The sequence below is a fragment of the Micromesistius poutassou genome, assembly GCF_964030765.1.
Source record: "Micromesistius poutassou genome assembly, chromosome: 24".
In the NCBI taxonomy this organism is placed as follows: Eukaryota; Metazoa; Chordata; class Actinopteri; order Gadiformes; family Gadidae; genus Micromesistius; species Micromesistius poutassou.
This window is the reverse complement of record NC_140294.1, coordinates 5482654-5502544: the sequence shown is the minus strand read 5'-3', so window position 1 is coordinate 5502544 and position 19891 is coordinate 5482654. Positions and strand designations below refer to the sequence as shown.

Sequence of the window (19891 nt, the reverse complement as noted above, 5' to 3'; positions counted from 1 at the left end):
ACGTTTAAACTGTAAATGATCCATGTCACTTTGTTGTCTCAAACGCGGACGGGTGTAGCATCAGCAGGAGATGCCTTTTGATTTGAACAGTCAGAGGAGGGTGCACCGGTCCTGGAGGTACTGCAATACCAGGTCGATGCGTGGAGTGGACGGAGCAAGCCCCTTTTCCATCTCCAAGTTCCAAAAATCAATTTAATATATGGTCCCCGGGTAGGGGACGTATCAGATATTAAACTGATAAGAACAGATACTACACTTGATCTTAGCCAAAAGGCCGAGAAGCGATACCCACACATGGTCAGGCCTAGAGGCCACCTTCCCAGACACGACGCTCTGCTTGGCGGTTTAACAGCGAGAACAGCCTCAGCCTATACAAATTCAAAAGGACCACTAGGCGTCCACCACACATAGCGTGTTGTCAAGACTATATTTATCCTGAAAAACTAAACGAGTTTATTTATCATTTGTGCTAACGCAGCTTCTCTTGGGATTATCTGGTTCATTCAGAAAAATACAGCATCGTTTTTATTTGCCATCAAAACGTATCCCATAATTCTGAGATACATAAGTCGTTGATTCAGAAAAGCATGCAGTGAATGCATTACGCTGCCCCAATAAACTCACACTGGCGCGTCTGAATAAACCGGTGACCAAGAACGCTCTCCTCATTATGCCGTCACAAACCCAGGCAGCCTTACCAACAGAACTCACATGCAATATAAGCAGGACAGAGCCAGATTCTGCTCAGTTCTTCTCGGACCTCATGAGCGACAGGTAGGCAAATATCCTCAGATAGCGCAATTATTATCCGATTGAATAGTTTTTGATATTTCACTATCCTCTAAGTTATAATATCAGGTATCTTGTTCTGTTGTGTGTGTGTGTGTGTGTGTGTGTGTGTGTGTGCGCGCCTGAAGGTTGTCGAAATGTAGAGCTCTCGTCGCAGCTCTCTGGTGCTCCCTGCTGGCAGTCTCACTATACTGTCCGCGTGTTTCACAAAAAGATTTTGGAGAGACGTTGTCAGTGTCTGTATGTTGCTTCAATTCTCCCAAACAGTTGGCGGTAAAGATCCGGCCACGGTAAACAATTGCAGGCAAAAAGCTCGAGATGAAAAGAAAAAGCTTACAGCACCTGGTATTCCCAGGCGGTCTCCCATCCAAGTACTAACCAGGCCCGACCCTGCTTAGCTTCCGAGATCAGACGAGATCGGGCGTGTTCAGGGTGGTATGGCCGTAAGCAATTCTACCCGTCGCCAAACACGCTTTTATACGCAGGAGCACATTAGGAGTGGGCCAGGGGTCGCACTTGTACAGAAACAATGATTAGTTATACCACAATGAATAGATGAATGAAGGAATACGTTATTCCAGACTCAAAGCTCCGTATAAAAACGCAATGCAATACACTGCGTATGCGTTTGTGTAAACGTTTGAAGAAACGTAGCGCTCCAACACCTGGGGTGCGATTGCAGGCATTCGTAGCTGTTTTTTCTTTAGAACAACATAATCAGGGGAGAGCGCGAACGCAGTCCCCCACTACCAGAAAATATGCAATCGAGATTCCCACATTTGGGGAATTCGCACGGGTCAGCAACAGCCTCAGTGCAATGGCTGAGCCTCGCTATGGGTGAACCACCTTCTTGATCATGGTATCTCCCTTGCCAGGTAAGTATGAGTTGTGAGCGTTCAGGGTGGCTACACGTTGCCCACGCGTGCTCCCGTGGGGGACGGTTGCAAAGCATTCAGCAAAGGGACGAGATACACTGGAACACAAAGTGTTGGCAACATTCCTGCACGTCTAGACTGTATAGACACTGTAGACCACCGATCACACGTTTTTAACTTGCATCTGAAATCAGCGTGGGTGGAAGCAAAACGACAGCAAACCTGGAGATCAGAGTTATTTGAACACTACAATGTATTATTGTTTATATGAATATATACATAGCCTATAACATAATCCCGTTGGAATAAATGTTCATGGTTCGTTTTCACACGCACGTTTAAACTGTACATGATCCATGTCACTTTGTTGACTCAAACGCGGACGGGTCTAGCATCAGCAGGAGATGCCTTTTGTTTTGAACAGTCATAGGAGGGTGCACCGGTCCTGGAGGTACTGCAATACCAGGTCGATGCGTGGAGTGGACGGAGCAAGCCCCTTTTCCATCTCCAAGTTCCAAAAATCAATTTAATATATGGTCCCCGGGTAGGGGACGTATCAGATATTAAACTGATAAGAACAGATACTACACTTGATCTTAGCCAAAAGGCCGAGAAGCGATACCCACACATGGTCAGGCCTAGAGGCCACCTTCCCAGACACGACGCTCTGCTTGGCGGTTTAACAGCGAGAACAGCCTCAGCCTATACAAATTCAAAAGGACCACTAGGCGTCCACCACACATAGCGTGTTGTCAAGACTATATTTATCCTGAAAACCTAAACGAGTTTATTTATCATTTGTGCTAACGCGGCTTCTCTTGGGATTATCTGGTTCATTCAGAAAAATACAGCATCGTTTTTATTTGCCATCAAAACGTATCCCATAATTCTGAGATACATAAGTCGTTGATTCAGAAAAGCATGCAGTGAATGCATTACGCTGCCCCAATAAACTCACACTGGCGCGTCTGAATAAACCGGTGACCAAGAACGCTCTCCTCATTATGCCGTCACAAACCCAGGCAGCCTTACCAACAGAACTCACATGCAATATGAGCAGGACAGAGCCAGATTCTGCTCAGTTCTTCTCGGACCTCATGAGCGACAGGTAGGCAAATATCCTCAGATAGCGCAATTATTATCCGATTGAATAGTTTTTGATATTTCACTATCCTCTAAGTTATAATATCAGGTATCATGTTCTGTTGTGTGTGTGTGTGTGTGTGCGTGCGCGTGTGTGTGTGTGTGCGCGCCTGAAGGTTGTCGAAATGTAGAGCTCTCGTCGCAGCTCTCTGGTGCTCCCTGCTGGCAGTCTCACTATACTGTCCGCGTGTTTCACAAAAAGATTTTGGAGAGACGTTGTCAGTGTCTGTATGTTGCTTCAATTCTCCCAAACAGTTGGCGGTAAAGATCCGGCCACGGTAAACAATTGCAGGCAAAAAGCTCGAGATGAAAAGAAAAAGCTTACAGCACCTGGTATTCCCAGGCGGTCTCCCATCCAAGTACTAACCAGGCCCGACCCTGCTTAGCTTCCGAGATCAGACGAGATCGGGCGTGTTCAGGGTGGTATGGCCGTAAGCAATTCTACCCGTCGCCAAACACGCTTTTATACGCAGGAGCACATTAGGAGTGGGCCAGGGGTCGCACTTGTACAGAAACAATGATTAGTTATACCACAATGAATAGATGAATGAAGGAATACGTTATTCCAGACTCAAAGTCTCAGTAAAGTCTCACTATACTGTCCGCGTGTTTCACAAAAAGATTTTGGAGAGACGTTGTCAGTGTCTGTATGTTGCTTCAATTCTCCCAAACAGTTGGCGGTAAAGATCCGGCCACGGTAAACAATTGCAGGCAAAAAGCTCGAGATGAAAAGAAAAAGCTTACAGCACCTGGTATTCCCAGGCGGTCTCCCATCCAAGTACTAACCAGGCCCGACCCTGCTTAGCTTCCGAGATCAGACGAGATCGGGCGTGTTCAGGGTGGTATGGCCGTAAGCAATTCTACCCGTCGCCAAACACGCTTTTATACGCAGGAGCACATTAGGAGTGGGCCAGGGGTCGCACTTGTACAGAAACAATGATTAGTTATACCACAATGAATAGATGAATGAAGGAATACGTTATTCCAGACTCAAAGCTCCGTATAAAAACGCAATGCAATACACTGCGTATGCGTTTGTGTAAACGTTTGAAGAAACGTAGCGCTCCAACACCTGGGGTGCGATTGCAGGCATTCGTAGCTGTTTTTTCTTTAGAACAACCTAATCAGGGGAGAGCGCGAACGCAGTCCCCCACTACCAGAAATTATGCAATCGAGATTCCCACATTTGGGGAATTCGCACGGGTCAGCAACAGCCTCAGTGCAATGGCTGAGCCTCGCTATGGGTGAACCACCTTCTTGATCATGGTATCTCCCTTGCCAGGTAAGTATGAGTTGTGAGCGTTCAGGGTGGCTACACGTTGCCCACGCGTGCTCCCGTGGGGGACGGTTGCAAAGCATTCTGCAAAGGGACGAGATACACTGGAACACAAAGTGTTGGCAACATTCCTGCACGTCTAGACTGTATAGACACTGTAGACCACCGATCACACGTTTTTAACTTGCATCTGAAATCAGCGTGGGTGGAAGCAAAACGACAGCAAACCTGGAGATCAGAGTTATTTGAACACTACAATGTATTATTGTTTATATAAATATATACATAGCCTATAACAGAATCCCGTTGGAATAAATGTTCATGGTGCGTTTTCATACGCACGTTTAAACTGTAAATGATCCATGTCACTTTGTTGTCTCAAACGCGGACGGGTGTAGCATCAGCAGGAGATGCCTTTTGATTTGAACAGTCATAGGAGGGTGCACCGGTCCTGGAGGTACTGCAATACCAGGTCGATGCGTGGAGTGGACGGAGCAAGCCCCTTTTCCATCTCCAATTTCCAAAAATCAATTTAATATATGGTCCCCGGGTAGGGGACGTATCAGATATTAAACTGATAAGAACAGATACTACACTTGATCTTAGCCAAAAGGCCGAGAAGCGATACCCACACATGGTCAGGCCTAGAGGCCACCTTCCCAGACACGACGCTCTGCTTGGCGGTTTAACAGCGAGAACAGCCTCAGCCTATACAAATTCAAAAGGACCACTAGGCGTCCACCACACATAGCGTGTTGTCAAGACTATATTTATCCTGAAAAACGAGTTTATTTATCATTTGTGCTAACGCAGCTTCTCTTGGGATTATCTGGTTCATTCAGAAAAATACAGCATCGTTTTTATTTGCCATCAAAACGTATCCCATAATTCTGAGATACTTAACTCGTTGATTCAGAAAAGCATGCAGTGAATGCATTACGCTGCCCCAATAAACTCACACTGGCGCGTCTGAATAAACCGGTGACCAAGAACGCTCTCCTCATTATGCCGTCACAAACCCAGGCAGCCTTACCAACAGAACTCACAGGCAATATAAGCAGGACAGAGCCAGATTCTGCTCAGTTCTTCTCGGACCTCATGAGCGACAGGTAGGCAAATATCCTCAGATAGCGCAATTATTATCCGATTGAATAGTTTTTGATATTTCACTATCCTCTAAGTTATAATATCAGGTATCATGTTCTGTTGTGTGTGTGTGTGTGTGTGTGTGTGTGTGTGTGTGTGTGTGTGTGCGCGTGCGCGTGTGTGTGTGTGTGCGCGCCTGAAGGTTGTCGAAATGTAGAGCTCTCGTCGCAGCTCTCTGGTGCTCCCTGCTGGCAGTCTCACTATACTGTCCGCGTGTTTCACAAAAAGATTTTGGAGAGACGTTGTCAGTGTCTGTATGTTGCTTCAATTCTCCCAAACAGTTGGCGGTAAAGATCCGGCCACGGTAAACAATTGCAGGCAAAAAGCTCGAGATGAAAAGAAAAAGCTTACAGCACCTGGTATTCCCAGGCGGTCTCCCATCCAAGTACTAACCAGGCCCGACCCTGCTTAGCTTCCGAGATCAGACGAGATCGGGCGTGTTCAGGGTGGTATGGCCGTAAGCAATTCTACCCGTCGCCAAACACGCTTTTATACGCAGGAGCACATTAGGAGTGGGCCAGGGGTCGCACTTGTACAGAAACAATGATTAGTTATACCACAATGAATAGATGAATGAAGGAATACGTTATTCCAGACTCAAAGCTCCGTATAAAAACGCAATGCAATACACTGCGTATGCGTTTGTGTAAACGTTTGAAGAAACGTAGCGCTCCAACACCTGGGGTGCGATTGCAGGCATTCGTAGCTGTATTTTCTTTAGAACAACATAATCAGGGGAGAGCGCGAACGCAGTCCCCCACTACCAGAAATTATGCAATCGAGATTCCCACATTTGGGGAATTCGCACGGGTCAGCAACAGCCTCAGTGCAATGGCTGAGCCTCGCTATGGGTGAACCACCTTCTTGATCATGGTATCTCCCTTGCCAGGTAAGTATGAGTTGTGAGCGTTCAGGGTGGCTACACGTTGCCCACGCGTGCTCCCGTGGGGGACGGTTGCAAAGCATTCAGCAAAGGGACGAGATACACTGGAACACAAAGTGTTGGCAACATTCCTGCACGTCTAGACTGTATAGACACTGTAGACCACCGATCACACGTTTTTAACTTGCATCTGAAATCAGCGTGGGTGGAAGCAAAACGACAGCAAACCTGGAGATCAGAGTTATTTGAACACTACAATGTATTATTGTTTATATGAATATATACATAGCCTATAACAGAATCCCGTTGGAATAAATGTTCATGGTGCGTTTTCATACGCACGTTTAAACTGTAAATGATCCATGTCACTTTGTTGTCTCAAACGCGGACGGGTGTAGCATCAGCAGGAGATGCCTTTTGATTTGAACAGTCATAGGAGGGTGCACCGGTCCTGGAGGTACTGCAATACCAGGTCGATGCGTGGAGTGGACGGAGCAAGCCCCTTTTCCATCTCCAAGTTCCAAAAATCAATTTAATATATGGTCCCCGGGTAGGGGACGTATCAGATATTAAACTGATAAGAACAGATACTACACTTGATCTTAGCCAAAAGGCCGAGAAGCGATACCCACACATGGTCAGGCCTAGAGGCCACCTTCCCAGACACGACGCTCTGCTTGGCGGTTTAACAGCGAGAACAGCCTCAGCCTATACAAATTCAAAAGGACCACTAGGCGTCCACCACACATAGCGTGTTGTCAAGACTATATTTATCCTGAAAAACGAGTTTATTTATCATTTGTGCTAACGCAGCTTCTCTTGGGATTATCTGGTTCATTCAGAAAAATACAGCATCGTTTTTATTTGCCATCAAAACGTATCCCATAATTCTGAGATACTTAACTCGTTGATTCAGAAAAGCATGCAGTGAATGCATTACGCTGCCCCAATAAACTCACACTGGCGCGTCTGAATAAACCGGTGACCAAGAACGCTCTCCTCATTATGCCGTCACAAACCCAGGCAGCCTTACCAACAGAACTCACAGGCAATATAAGCAGGACAGAGCCAGATTCTGCTCAGTTCTTCTCGGACCTCATGAGCGACAGGTAGGCAAATATCCTCAGATAGCGCAATTATTATCCGATTGAATAGTTTTTGATATTTCACTATCCTCTAAGTTATAATATCAGGTATCATGTTCTGTTGTGTGTGTGTGTGTGTGTGTGTGTGTGTGTGTGTGTGCGCGTGCGCGTGTGTGTGTGTGTGTGCGCGCCTGAAGGTTGTCGAAATGTAGAGCTCTCGTCGCAGCTCTCTGGTGCTCCCTGCTGGCAGTCTCACTATACTGTCCGCGTGTTTCACAAAAAGATTTTGGAGAGACGTTGTCAGTGTCTGTATGTTGCTTCAATTCTCCCAAACAGTTGGCGGTAAAGATCCGGCCACGGTAAACAATTGCAGGCAAAAAGCTCGAGATGAAAAGAAAAAGCTTACAGCACCTGGTATTCCCAGGCGGTCTCCCATCCAAGTACTAACCAGGCCCGACCCTGCTTAGCTTCCGAGATCAGACGAGATCGGGCGTGTTCAGGGTGGTATGGCCGTAAGCAATTCTACCCGTCGCCAAACACGCTTTTATACGCAGGAGCACATTAGGAGTGGGCCAGGGGTCGCACTTGTACAGAAACAATGATTAGTTATACCACAATGAATAGATGAATGAAGGAATACGTTATTCCAGACTCAAAGTCTCAGTAAAGTCTCACTATACTGTCCGCGTGTTTCACAAAAAGATTTTGGAGAGACGTTGTCAGTGTCTGTATGTTGCTTCAATTCTCCCAAACAGTTGGCGGTAAAGATCCGGCCACGGTAAACAATTGCAGGCAAAAAGCTCGAGATGAAAAGAAAAAGCTTACAGCACCTGGTATTCCCAGGCGGTCTCCCATCCAAGTACTAACCAGGCCCGACCCTGCTTAGCTTCCGAGATCAGACGAGATCGGGCGTGTTCAGGGTGGTATGGCCGTAAGCAATTCTACCCGTCGCCAAACACGCTTTTATACGCAGGAGCACATTAGGAGTGGGCCAGGGGTCGCACTTGTACAGAAACAATGATTAGTTATACCACAATGAATAGATGAATGAAGGAATACGTTATTCCAGACTCAAAGCTCCGTATAAAAACGCAATGCAATACACTGCGTATGCGTTTGTGTAAACGTTTGAAGAAACGTAGCGCTCCAACACCTGGGGTGCGATTGCAGGCATTCGTAGCTGTTTTTTCTTTAGAACAACCTAATCAGGGGAGAGCGCGAACGCAGTCCCCCACTACCAGAAATTATGCAATCGAGATTCCCACATTTGGGGAATTCGCACGGGTCAGCAACAGCCTCAGTGCAATGGCTGAGCCTCGCTATGGGTGAACCACCTTCTTGATCATGGTATCTCCCTTGCCAGGTAAGTATGAGTTGTGAGCGTTCAGGGTGGCTACACGTTGCCCACGCGTGCTCCCGTGGGGGACGGTTGCAAAGCATTCTGCAAAGGGACGAGATACACTGGAACACAAAGTGTTGGCAACATTCCTGCACGTCTAGACTGTATAGACACTGTAGACCACCGATCACACGTTTTTAACTTGCATCTGAAATCAGCGTGGGTGGAAGCAAAACGACAGCAAACCTGGAGATCAGAGTTATTTGAACACTACAATGTATTATTGTTTATATAAATATATACATAGCCTATAACAGAATCCCGTTGGAATAAATGTTCATGGTGCGTTTTCATACGCACGTTTAAACTGTAAATGATCCATGTCACTTTGTTGTCTCAAACGCGGACGGGTGTAGCATCAGCAGGAGATGCCTTTTGATTTGAACAGTCATAGGAGGGTGCACCGGTCCTGGAGGTACTGCAATACCAGGTCGATGCGTGGAGTGGACGGAGCAAGCCCCTTTTCCATCTCCAAGTTCCAAAAATCAATTTAATATATGGTCCCCGGGTAGGGGACGTATCAGATATTAAACTGATAAGAACAGATACTACACTTGATCTTAGCCAAAAGGCCGAGAAGCGATACCCACACATGGTCAGGCCTAGAGGCCACCTTCCCAGACACGACGCTCTGCTTGGCGGTTTAACAGCGAGAACAGCCTCAGCCTATACAAATTCAAAAGGACCACTAGGCGTCCACCACACATAGCGTGTTGTCAAGACTATATTTATCCTGAAAAACGAGTTTATTTATCATTTGTGCTAACGCAGCTTCTCTTGGGATTATCTGGTTCATTCAGAAAAATACAGCATCGTTTTTATTTGCCATCAAAACGTATCCCATAATTCTGAGATACTTAACTCGTTGATTCAGAAAAGCATGCAGTGAATGCATTACGCTGCCCCAATAAACTCACACTGGCGCGTCTGAATAAACCGGTGACCAAGAACGCTCTCCTCATTATGCCGTCACAAACCCAGGCAGCCTTACCAACAGAACTCACAGGCAATATAAGCAGGACAGAGCCAGATTCTGCTCAGTTCTTCTCGGACCTCATGAGCGACAGGTAGGCAAATATCCTCAGATAGCGCAATTATTATCCGATTGAATAGTTTTTGATATTTCACTATCCTCTAAGTTATAATATCAGGTATCATGTTCTGTTGTGTGTGTGTGTGTGTGTGTGTGTGTGTGTGTGTGTGTGTGTGTGTGTGTGTGTGTGTGTGCGCGTGCGCGTGTGTGTGTGTGTGCGCGCCTGAAGGTTGTCGAAATGTAGAGCTCTCGTCGCAGCTCTCTGGTGCTCCCTGCTGGCAGTCTCACTATACTGTCCGCGTGTTTCACAAAAAGATTTTGGAGAGACGTTGTCAGTGTCTGTATGTTGCTTCAATTCTCCCAAACAGTTGGCGGTAAAGATCCGGCCACGGTAAACAATTGCAGGCAAAAAGCTCGAGATGAAAAGAAAAAGCTTACAGCACCTGGTATTCCCAGGCGGTCTCCCATCCAAGTACTAACCAGGCCCGACCCTGCTTAGCTTCCGAGATCAGACGAGATCGGGCGTGTTCAGGGTGGTATGGCCGTAAGCAATTCTACCCGTCGCCAAACACGCTTTTATACGCAGGAGCACATTAGGAGTGGGCCAGGGGTCGCACTTGTACAGAAACAATGATTAGTTATACCACAATGAATAGATGAATGAAGGAATACGTTATTCCAGACTCAAAGCTCCGTATAAAAACGCAATGCAATACACTGCGTATGCGTTTGTGTAAACGTTTGAAGAAACGTAGCGCTCCAACACCTGGGGTGCGATTGCAGGCATTCGTAGCTGTATTTTCTTTAGAACAACATAATCAGGGGAGAGCGCGAACGCAGTCCCCCACTACCAGAAATTATGCAATCGAGATTCCCACATTTGGGGAATTCGCACGGGTCAGCAACAGCCTCAGTGCAATGGCTGAGCCTCGCTATGGGTGAACCACCTTCTTGATCATGGTATCTCCCTTGCCAGGTAAGTATGAGTTGTGAGCGTTCAGGGTGGCTACACGTTGCCCACGCGTGCTCCCGTGGGGGACGGTTGCAAAGCATTCAGCAAAGGGACGAGATACACTGGAACACAAAGTGTTGGCAACATTCCTGCACGTCTAGACTGTATAGACACTGTAGACCACCGATCACACGTTTTTAACTTGCATCTGAAATCAGCGTGGGTGGAAGCAAAACGACAGCAAACCTGGAGATCAGAGTTATTTGAACACTACAATGTATTATTGTTTATATAAATATATACATAGCCTATAACAGAATCCCGTTGGAATAAATGTTCATGGTGCGTTTTCATACGCACGTTTAAACTGTAAATGATCCATGTCACTTTGTTGTCTCAAACGCGGACGGGTGTAGCATCAGCAGGAGATGCCTTTTGATTTGAACAGTCATAGGAGGGTGCACCGGTCCTGGAGGTACTGCAATACCAGGTCGATGCGTGGAGTGGACGGAGCAAGCCCCTTTTCCATCTCCAAGTTCCAAAAATCAATTTAATATATGGTCCCCGGGTAGGGGACGTATCAGATATTAAACTGATAAGAACAGATACTACACTTGATCTTAGCCAAAAGGCCGAGAAGCGATACCCACACATGGTCAGGCCTAGAGGCCACCTTCCCAGACACGACGCTCTGCTTGGCGGTTTAACAGCGAGAACAGCCTCAGCCTATACAAATTCAAAAGGACCACTAGGCGTCCACCACACATAGCGTGTTGTCAAGACTATATTTATCCTGAAAAACGAGTTTATTTATCATTTGTGCTAACGCAGCTTCTCTTGGGATTATCTGGTTCATTCAGAAAAATACAGCATCGTTTTTATTTGCCATCAAAACGTATCCCATAATTCTGAGATACTTAACTCGTTGATTCAGAAAAGCATGCAGTGAATGCATTACGCTGCCCCAATAAACTCACACTGGCGCGTCTGAATAAACCGGTGACCAAGAACGCTCTCCTCATTATGCCGTCACAAACCCAGGCAGCCTTACCAACAGAACTCACAGGCAATATAAGCAGGACAGAGCCAGATTCTGCTCAGTTCTTCTCGGACCTCATGAGCGACAGGTAGGCAAATATCCTCAGATAGCGCAATTATTATCCGATTGAATAGTTTTTGATATTTCACTATCCTCTAAGTTATAATATCAGGTATCATGTTCTGTTGTGTGTGTGTGTGTGTGTGTGTGTGTGTGTGTGTGTGCGCGTGCGCGTGTGTGTGTGTGTGTGCGCGCCTGAAGGTTGTCGAAATGTAGAGCTCTCGTCGCAGCTCTCTGGTGCTCCCTGCTGGCAGTCTCACTATACTGTCCGCGTGTTTCACAAAAAGATTTTGGAGAGACGTTGTCAGTGTCTGTATGTTGCTTCAATTCTCCCAAACAGTTGGCGGTAAAGATCCGGCCACGGTAAACAATTGCAGGCAAAAAGCTCGAGATGAAAAGAAAAAGCTTACAGCACCTGGTATTCCCAGGCGGTCTCCCATCCAAGTACTAACCAGGCCCGACCCTGCTTAGCTTCCGAGATCAGACGAGATCGGGCGTGTTCAGGGTGGTATGGCCGTAAGCAATTCTACCCGTCGCCAAACACGCTTTTATACGCAGGAGCACATTAGGAGTGGGCCAGGGGTCGCACTTGTACAGAAACAATGATTAGTTATACCACAATGAATAGATGAATGAAGGAATACGTTATTCCAGACTCAAAGCTCCGTATAAAAACGCAATGCAATACACTGCGTATGCGTTTGTGTAAACGTTTGAAGAAACGTAGCGCTCCAACACCTGGGGTGCGATTGCAGGCATTCGTAGCTGTATTTTCTTTAGAACAACATAATCAGGGGAGAGCGCGAACGCAGTCCCCCACTACCAGAAATTATGCAATCGAGATTCCCACATTTGGGGAATTCGCACGGGTCAGCAACAGCCTCAGTGCAATGGCTGAGCCTCGCTATGGGTGAACCACCTTCTTGATCATGGTATCTCCCTTGCCAGGTAAGTATGAGTTGTGAGCGTTCAGGGTGGCTACACGTTGCCCACGCGTGCTCCCGTGGGGGACGGTTGCAAAGCATTCAGCAAAGGGACGAGATACACTGGAACACAAAGTGTTGGCAACATTCCTGCACGTCTAGACTGTATAGACACTGTAGACCACCGATCACACGTTTTTAACTTGCATCTGAAATCAGCGTGGGTGGAAGCAAAACGACAGCAAACCTGGAGATCAGAGTTATTTGAACACTACAATGTATTATTGTTTATATAAATATATACATAGCCTATAACAGAATCCCGTTGGAATAAATGTTCATGGTGCGTTTTCATACGCACGTTTAAACTGTAAATGATCCATGTCACTTTGTTGTCTCAAACGCGGACGGGTGTAGCATCAGCAGGAGATGCCTTTTGATTTGAACAGTCATAGGAGGGTGCACCGGTCCTGGAGGTACTGCAATACCAGGTCGATGCGTGGAGTGGACGGAGCAAGCCCCTTTTCCATCTCCAAGTTCCAAAAATCAATTTAATATATGGTCCCCGGGTAGGGGACGTATCAGATATTAAACTGATAAGAACAGATACTACACTTGATCTTAGCCAAAAGGCCGAGAAGCGATACCCACACATGGTCAGGCCTAGAGGCCACCTTCCCAGACACGACGCTCTGCTTGGCGGTTTAACAGCGAGAACAGCCTCAGCCTATACAAATTCAAAAGGACCACTAGGCGTCCACCACACATAGCGTGTTGTCAAGACTATATTTATCCTGAAAAACGAGTTTATTTATCATTTGTGCTAACGCAGCTTCTCTTGGGATTATCTGGTTCATTCAGAAAAATACAGCATCGTTTTTATTTGCCATCAAAACGTATCCCATAATTCTGAGATACTTAACTCGTTGATTCAGAAAAGCATGCAGTGAATGCATTACGCTGCCCCAATAAACTCACACTGGCGCGTCTGAATAAACCGGTGACCAAGAACGCTCTCCTCATTATGCCGTCACAAACCCAGGCAGCCTTACCAACAGAACTCACAGGCAATATAAGCAGGACAGAGCCAGATTCTGCTCAGTTCTTCTCGGACCTCATGAGCGACAGGTAGGCAAATATCCTCAGATAGCGCAATTATTATCCGATTGAATAGTTTTTGATATTTCACTATCCTCTAAGTTATAATATCAGGTATCATGTTCTGTTGTGTGTGTGTGTGTGTGTGTGTGTGTGTGTGTGTGTGTGTGTGTGTGTGCGCGTGCGCGTGTGTGTGTGTGTGTGCGCGCCTGAAGGTTGTCGAAATGTAGAGCTCTCGTCGCAGCTCTCTGGTGCTCCCTGCTGGCAGTCTCACTATACTGTCCGCGTGTTTCACAAAAAGATTTTGGAGAGACGTTGTCAGTGTCTGTATGTTGCTTCAATTCTCCCAAACAGTTGGCGGTAAAGATCCGGCCACGGTAAACAATTGCAGGCAAAAAGCTCGAGATGAAAAGAAAAAGCTTACAGCACCTGGTATTCCCAGGCGGTCTCCCATCCAAGTACTAACCAGGCCCGACCCTGCTTAGCTTCCGAGATCAGACGAGATCGGGCGTGTTCAGGGTGGTATGGCCGTAAGCAATTCTACCCGTCGCCAAACACGCTTTTATACGCAGGAGCACATTAGGAGTGGGCCAGGGGTCGCACTTGTACAGAAACAATGATTAGTTATACCACAATGAATAGATGAATGAAGGAATACGTTATTCCAGACTCAAAGCTCCGTATAAAAACGCAATGCAATACACTGCGTATGCGTTTGTGTAAACGTTTGAAGAAACGTAGCGCTCCAACACCTGGGGTGCGATTGCAGGCATTCGTAGCTGTTTTTTCTTTAGAACAACATAATCAGGGGAGAGCGCGAACGCAGTCCCCCACTACCAGAAATTATGCAATCGAGATTCCCACATTTGGGGAATTCGCACGGGTCAGCAACAGCCTCAGTGCAATGGCTGAGCCTCGCTATGGGTGAACCACCTTCTTGATCATGGTATCTCCCTTGCCAGGTAAGTATGAGTTGTGAGCGTTCAGGGTGGCTACACGTTGCCCACGCGTGCTCCCGTGGGGGACGGTTGCAAAGCATTCTGCAAAGGGACGAGATACACTGGAACACAAAGTGTTGGCAACATTCCTGCACGTCTAGACTGTATAGACACTGTAGACCACCGATCACACGTTTTTAACTTGCATCTGAAATCAGCGTGGGTGGAAGCAAAACGACAGCAAACCTGGAGATCAGAGTTATTTGAACACTACAATGTATTATTGTTTATATAAATATATACATAGCCTATAACAGAATCCCGTTGGAATAAATGTTCATGGTGCGTTTTCATACGCACGTTTAAACTGTAAATGATCCATGTCACTTTGTTGTCTCAAACGCGGACGGGTGTAGCATCAGCAGGAGATTCCTTTTGATTTGAACAGTCATAGGAGGGTGCACCGGTCCTGGAGGTACTGCAATACCAGGTCGATGCGTGGAGTGGACGGAGCAAGCCCCTTTTCCATCTCCAAGTTCCAAAAATCAATTTAATATATGGTCCCCGGGTAGGGGACGTATCAGATATTAAACTGATAAGAACAGATACTACACTTGATCTTAGCCAAAAGGCCGAGAAGCGATACCCACACATGGTCAGGCCTAGAGGCCACCTTCCCAGACACGACGCTCTGCTTGGCGGTTTAACAGCGAGAACAGCCTCAGCCTATACAAATTCAAAAGGACCACTAGGCGTCCACCACACATAGCGTGTTGTCAAGACTATATTTATCCTGAAAAACGAGTTTATTTATCATTTGTGCTAACGCAGCTTCTCTTGGGATTATCTGGTTCATTCAGAAAAATACAGCATCGTTTTTATTTGCCATCAAAACGTATCCCATAATTCTGAGATACTTAACTCGTTGATTCAGAAAAGCATGCAGTGAATGCATTACGCTGCCCCAATAAACTCACACTGGCGCGTCTGAATAAACCGGTGACCAAGAACGCTCTCCTCATTATGCCGTCACAAACCCAGGCAGCCTTACCAACAGAACTCACAGGCAATATAAGCAGGACAGAGCCAGATTCTGCTCAGTTCTTCTCGGACCTCATGAGCGACAGGTAGGCAAATATCCTCAGATAGCGCAATTATTATCCGATTGAATAGTTTTTGATATTTCACTATCCTCTAAGTTATAATATCAGGTATCATGTTCTGTTGTGTGTGTGTGTGTGTGTGTGTGTGTGTGTGTGTGTGTGTGTGCGCGTGCGCGTGTGTGTGTGTGTGTGCGCGCCTGAAGGTTGTCGAAATGTAGAGCTCTCGTCGCAGCTCTCTGGTGCTCCCTGCTGGCAGTCTCACTATACTGTCCGCGTGTTTCACAAAAAGATTTTGGAGAGACGTTGTCAGTGTCTGTATGTTGCTTCAATTCTCCCAAACAGTTGGCGGTAAAGATCCGGCCACGGTAAACAATTGCAGGCAAAAAGCTCGAGATGAAAAGAAAAAGCTTACAGCACCTGGTATTCCCAGGCGGTCTCCCATCCAAGTACTAACCAGGCCCGACCCTGCTTAGCTTCCGAGATCAGACGAGATCGGGCGTGTTCAGGGTGGTATGGCCGTAAGCAATTCTACCCGTCGCCAAACACGCTTTTATACGCAGGAGCACATTAGGAGTGGGCCAGGGGTCGCACTTGTACAGAAACAATGATTAGTTATACCACAATGAATAGATGAATGAAGGAATACGTTATTCCAGACTCAAAGCTCCGTATAAAAACGCAATGCAATACACTGCGTATGCGTTTGTGTAAACGTTTGAAGAAACGTAGCGCTCCAACACCTGGGGTGCGATTGCAGGCATTCGTAGCTGTTTTTTCTTTAGAACAACATAATCAGGGGAGAGCGCGAACGCAGTCCCCCACTACCAGAAATTATGCAATCGAGATTCCCACATTTGGGGAATTCGCACGGGTCAGCAACAGCCTCAGTGCAATGGCTGAGCCTCGCTATGGGTGAACCACCTTCTTGATCATGGTATCTCCCTTGCCAGGTAAGTATGAGTTGTGAGCGTTCAGGGTGGCTACACGTTGCCCACGCGTGCTCCCGTGGGGGACGGTTGCAAAGCATTCTGCAAAGGGACGAGATACACTGGAACACAAAGTGTTGGCAACATTCCTGCACGTCTAGACTGTATAGACACTGTAGACCACCGATCACACGTTTTTAACTTGCATCTGAAATCAGCGTGGGTGGAAGCAAAACGACAGCAAACCTGGAGATCAGAGTTATTTGAACACTACAATGTATTATTGTTTATATAAATATATACATAGCCTATAACAGAATCCCGTTGGAATAAATGTTCATGGTGCGTTTTCATACGCACGTTTAAACTGTAAATGATCCATGTCACTTTGTTGTCTCAAACGCGGACGGGTGTAGCATCAGCAGGAGATGCCTTTTGATTTGAACAGTCATAGGAGGGTGCACCGGTCCTGGAGGTACTGCAATACCAGGTCGATGCGTGGAGTGGACGGAGCAAGCCCCTTTTCCATCTCCAAGTTCCAAAAATCAATTTAATATATGGTCCCCGGGTAGGGGACGTATCAGATATTAAACTGATAAGAACAGATACTACACTTGATCTTAGCCAAAAGGCCGAGAAGCGATACCCACACATGGTCAGGCCTAGAGGCCACCTTCCCAGACACGACGCTCTGCTTGGCGGTTTAACAGCGAGAACAGCCTCAGCCTATACAAATTCAAAAGGACCACTAGGCGTCCACCACACATAGCGTGTTGTCAAGACTATATTTATCCTGAAAAACGAGTTTATTTATCATTTGTGCTAACGCAGCTTCTCTTGGGATTATCTGGTTCATTCAGAAAAATACAGCATCGTTTTTATTTGCCATCAAAACGTATCCCATAATTCTGAGATACTTAACTCGTTGATTCAGAAAAGCATGCAGTGAATGCATTACGCTGCCCCAATAAACTCACACTGGCGCGTCTGAATAAACCGGTGACCAAGAACGCTCTCCTCATTATGCCGTCACAAACCCAGGCAGCCTTACCAACAGAACTCACAGGCAATATAAGCAGGACAGAGCCAGATTCTGCTCAGTTCTTCTCGGACCTCATGAGCGACAGGTAGGCAAATATCCTCAGATAGCGCAATTATTATCCGATTGAATAGTTTTTGATATTTCACTATCCTCTAAGTTATAATATCAGGTATCATGTTCTGTTGTGTGTGTGTGTGTGTGTGTGTGTGTGTGTGTGTGTGCGCGTGCGCGTGTGTGTGTGTGTGTGCGCGCCTGAAGGTTGTCGAAATGTAGAGCTCTCGTCGCAGCTCTCTGGTGCTCCCTGCTGGCAGTCTCACTATACTGTCCGCGTGTTTCACAAAAAGATTTTGGAGAGACGTTGTCAGTGTCTGTATGTTGCTTCAATTCTCCCAAACAGTTGGCGGTAAAGATCCGGCCACGGTAAACAATTGCAGGCAAAAAGCTCGAGATGAAAAGAAAAAGCTTACAGCACCTGGTATTCCCAGGCGGTCTCCCATCCAAGTACTAACCAGGCCCGACCCTGCTTAGCTTCCGAGATCAGACGAGATCGGGCGTGTTCAGGGTGGTATGGCCGTAAGCAATTCTACCCGTCGCCAAACACGCTTTTATACGCAGGAGCACATTAGGAGTGGGCCAGGGGTCGCACTTGTACAGAAACAATGATTAGTTATACCACAATGAATAGATGAATGAAGGAATACGTTATTCCAGACTCAAAGTCTCAGTAAAGTCTCACTATACTGTCCGCGTGTTTCACAAAAAGATTTTGGAGAGACGTTGTCAGTGTCTGTATGTTGCTTCAATTCTCCCAAACAGTTGGCGGTAAAGATCCGGCCACGGTAAACAATTGCAGGCAAAAAGCTCGAGATGAAAAGAAAAAGCTTACAGCACCTGGTATTCCCAGGCGGTCTCCCATCCAAGTACTAACCAGGCCCGACCCTGCTTAGCTTCCGAGATCAGACGAGATCGGGCGTGTTCAGGGTGGTATGGCCGTAAGCAATTCTACCCGTCGCCAAACACGCTTTTATACGCAGGAGCACATTAGGAGTGGGCCAGGGGTCGCACTTGTACAGAAACAATGATTAGTTATACCACAATGAATAGATGAATGAAGGAATACGTTATTCCAGACTCAAAGCTCCGTATAAAAACGCAATGCAATACACTGCGTATGCGTTTGTGTAAACGTTTGAAGAAACGTAGCGCTCCAACACCTGGGGTGCGATTGCAGGCATTCGTAGCTGTTTTTTCTTTAGAACAACCTAATCAGGGGAGAGCGCGAACGCAGTCCCCCACTACCAGAAATTATGCAATCGAGATTCCCACATTTGGGGAATTCGCACGGGTCAGCAACAGCCTCAGTGCAATGGCTGAGCCTCGCTATGGGTGAACCACCTTCTTGATCATGGTATCTCCCTTGCCAGGTAAGTATGAGTTGTGAGCGTTCAGGGTGGCTACACGTTGCCCACGCGTGCTCCCGTGGGGGACGGTTGCAAAGCATTCTGCAAAGGGACGAGATACACTGGAACACAAAGTGTTGGCAACATTCCTGCACGTCTAGACTGTATAGACACTGTAGACCACCGATCACACGTTTTTAACTTGCATCTGAAATCAGCGTGGGTGGAAGCAAAACGACAGCAAACCTGGAGATCAGAGTTATTTGAACACTACAATGTATTATTGTTTATATAAATATATACATAGCCTATAACAGAATCCCGTTGGAATAAATGTTCATGGTGCGTTTTCATACGCACGTTTAAACTGTAAATGATCCATGTCACTTTGTTGTCTCAAACGCGGACGGGTGTAGCATCAGCAGGAGATGCCTTTTGATTTGAACAGTCATAGGAGGGTGCACCGGTCCTGGAGGTACTGCAATACCAGGTCGATGCGTGGAGTGGACGGAGCAAGCCCCTTTTCCATCTCCAAGTTCCAAAAATCAATTTAATATATGGTCCCCGGGTAGGGGACGTATCAGATATTAAACTGATAAGAACAGATACTACACTTGATCTTAGCCAAAAGGCCGAGAAGCGATACCCACACATGGTCAGGCCTAGAGGCCACCTTCCCAGACACGACGCTCTGCTTGGCGGTTTAACAGCGAGAACAGCCTCAGCCTATACAAATTCAAAAGGACCACTAGGCGTCCACCACACATAGCGTGTTGTCAAG

At 46.6% G+C, this 19891-nt stretch overlaps 31 non-coding genes and 1 pseudogene across 32 annotated transcripts in view; all 32 read right to left on the bottom strand.

Annotated features, from left to right (window-relative positions):
- LOC311369801 overlaps positions 1-19891 on the bottom strand; it is a 30945-nt pseudogene that overhangs the window by 893 nt on the left and 10161 nt on the right. The window lies entirely within an intron of this gene.
- LOC311369886 (U2 spliceosomal RNA) lies at positions 96-286 on the bottom strand. The gene has a single exon (XR_014640218.1). It is a non-coding gene; the product is annotated as a U2 spliceosomal RNA (small nuclear RNA).
- On the bottom strand, positions 1120-1238 carry LOC311370056 (5S ribosomal RNA). The gene has a single exon (XR_014640385.1). It is a non-coding gene; the product is annotated as a 5S ribosomal RNA (ribosomal RNA).
- LOC311370400 (U1 spliceosomal RNA) lies at positions 1508-1672 on the bottom strand. The gene has a single exon (XR_014640724.1). It is a non-coding gene; the product is annotated as a U1 spliceosomal RNA (small nuclear RNA).
- On the bottom strand, positions 2094-2284 carry LOC311369885 (U2 spliceosomal RNA). Its single transcript, XR_014640217.1, has one exon. It is a non-coding gene; the product is annotated as a U2 spliceosomal RNA (small nuclear RNA).
- Positions 3126-3244, bottom strand: LOC311370055 (5S ribosomal RNA). Its single transcript, XR_014640384.1, has one exon. It is a non-coding gene; the product is annotated as a 5S ribosomal RNA (ribosomal RNA).
- On the bottom strand, positions 3545-3663 carry LOC311370054 (5S ribosomal RNA). Its single transcript, XR_014640383.1, has one exon. It is a non-coding gene; the product is annotated as a 5S ribosomal RNA (ribosomal RNA).
- On the bottom strand, positions 3933-4097 carry LOC311370292 (U1 spliceosomal RNA). Its single transcript, XR_014640617.1, has one exon. It is a non-coding gene; the product is annotated as a U1 spliceosomal RNA (small nuclear RNA).
- On the bottom strand, positions 4519-4709 carry LOC311369961 (U2 spliceosomal RNA). Its single transcript, XR_014640293.1, has one exon. It is a non-coding gene; the product is annotated as a U2 spliceosomal RNA (small nuclear RNA).
- On the bottom strand, positions 5574-5692 carry LOC311370053 (5S ribosomal RNA). Its single transcript, XR_014640382.1, has one exon. It is a non-coding gene; the product is annotated as a 5S ribosomal RNA (ribosomal RNA).
- LOC311370291 (U1 spliceosomal RNA) lies at positions 5962-6126 on the bottom strand. The gene has a single exon (XR_014640616.1). It is a non-coding gene; the product is annotated as a U1 spliceosomal RNA (small nuclear RNA).
- LOC311369884 (U2 spliceosomal RNA) lies at positions 6548-6738 on the bottom strand. The gene has a single exon (XR_014640216.1). It is a non-coding gene; the product is annotated as a U2 spliceosomal RNA (small nuclear RNA).
- On the bottom strand, positions 7597-7715 carry LOC311370052 (5S ribosomal RNA). Its single transcript, XR_014640381.1, has one exon. It is a non-coding gene; the product is annotated as a 5S ribosomal RNA (ribosomal RNA).
- LOC311370051 (5S ribosomal RNA) lies at positions 8016-8134 on the bottom strand. The gene has a single exon (XR_014640380.1). It is a non-coding gene; the product is annotated as a 5S ribosomal RNA (ribosomal RNA).
- LOC311370289 (U1 spliceosomal RNA) lies at positions 8404-8568 on the bottom strand. Its single transcript, XR_014640614.1, has one exon. It is a non-coding gene; the product is annotated as a U1 spliceosomal RNA (small nuclear RNA).
- On the bottom strand, positions 8990-9180 carry LOC311370526 (U2 spliceosomal RNA). Its single transcript, XR_014640849.1, has one exon. It is a non-coding gene; the product is annotated as a U2 spliceosomal RNA (small nuclear RNA).
- On the bottom strand, positions 10061-10179 carry LOC311370049 (5S ribosomal RNA). Its single transcript, XR_014640378.1, has one exon. It is a non-coding gene; the product is annotated as a 5S ribosomal RNA (ribosomal RNA).
- On the bottom strand, positions 10449-10613 carry LOC311370288 (U1 spliceosomal RNA). Its single transcript, XR_014640613.1, has one exon. It is a non-coding gene; the product is annotated as a U1 spliceosomal RNA (small nuclear RNA).
- Positions 11035-11225, bottom strand: LOC311370525 (U2 spliceosomal RNA). Its single transcript, XR_014640848.1, has one exon. It is a non-coding gene; the product is annotated as a U2 spliceosomal RNA (small nuclear RNA).
- Positions 12084-12202, bottom strand: LOC311370048 (5S ribosomal RNA). Its single transcript, XR_014640377.1, has one exon. It is a non-coding gene; the product is annotated as a 5S ribosomal RNA (ribosomal RNA).
- Positions 12472-12636, bottom strand: LOC311370286 (U1 spliceosomal RNA). The gene has a single exon (XR_014640611.1). It is a non-coding gene; the product is annotated as a U1 spliceosomal RNA (small nuclear RNA).
- On the bottom strand, positions 13058-13248 carry LOC311370524 (U2 spliceosomal RNA). The gene has a single exon (XR_014640847.1). It is a non-coding gene; the product is annotated as a U2 spliceosomal RNA (small nuclear RNA).
- LOC311370047 (5S ribosomal RNA) lies at positions 14119-14237 on the bottom strand. Its single transcript, XR_014640376.1, has one exon. It is a non-coding gene; the product is annotated as a 5S ribosomal RNA (ribosomal RNA).
- Positions 14507-14671, bottom strand: LOC311370285 (U1 spliceosomal RNA). The gene has a single exon (XR_014640610.1). It is a non-coding gene; the product is annotated as a U1 spliceosomal RNA (small nuclear RNA).
- On the bottom strand, positions 15093-15283 carry LOC311370523 (U2 spliceosomal RNA). The gene has a single exon (XR_014640846.1). It is a non-coding gene; the product is annotated as a U2 spliceosomal RNA (small nuclear RNA).
- LOC311370045 (5S ribosomal RNA) lies at positions 16148-16266 on the bottom strand. The gene has a single exon (XR_014640374.1). It is a non-coding gene; the product is annotated as a 5S ribosomal RNA (ribosomal RNA).
- On the bottom strand, positions 16536-16700 carry LOC311370284 (U1 spliceosomal RNA). Its single transcript, XR_014640609.1, has one exon. It is a non-coding gene; the product is annotated as a U1 spliceosomal RNA (small nuclear RNA).
- On the bottom strand, positions 17122-17312 carry LOC311370521 (U2 spliceosomal RNA). The gene has a single exon (XR_014640844.1). It is a non-coding gene; the product is annotated as a U2 spliceosomal RNA (small nuclear RNA).
- Positions 18171-18289, bottom strand: LOC311370044 (5S ribosomal RNA). The gene has a single exon (XR_014640373.1). It is a non-coding gene; the product is annotated as a 5S ribosomal RNA (ribosomal RNA).
- LOC311370043 (5S ribosomal RNA) lies at positions 18590-18708 on the bottom strand. The gene has a single exon (XR_014640372.1). It is a non-coding gene; the product is annotated as a 5S ribosomal RNA (ribosomal RNA).
- LOC311370283 (U1 spliceosomal RNA) lies at positions 18978-19142 on the bottom strand. The gene has a single exon (XR_014640608.1). It is a non-coding gene; the product is annotated as a U1 spliceosomal RNA (small nuclear RNA).
- Positions 19564-19754, bottom strand: LOC311370519 (U2 spliceosomal RNA). Its single transcript, XR_014640842.1, has one exon. It is a non-coding gene; the product is annotated as a U2 spliceosomal RNA (small nuclear RNA).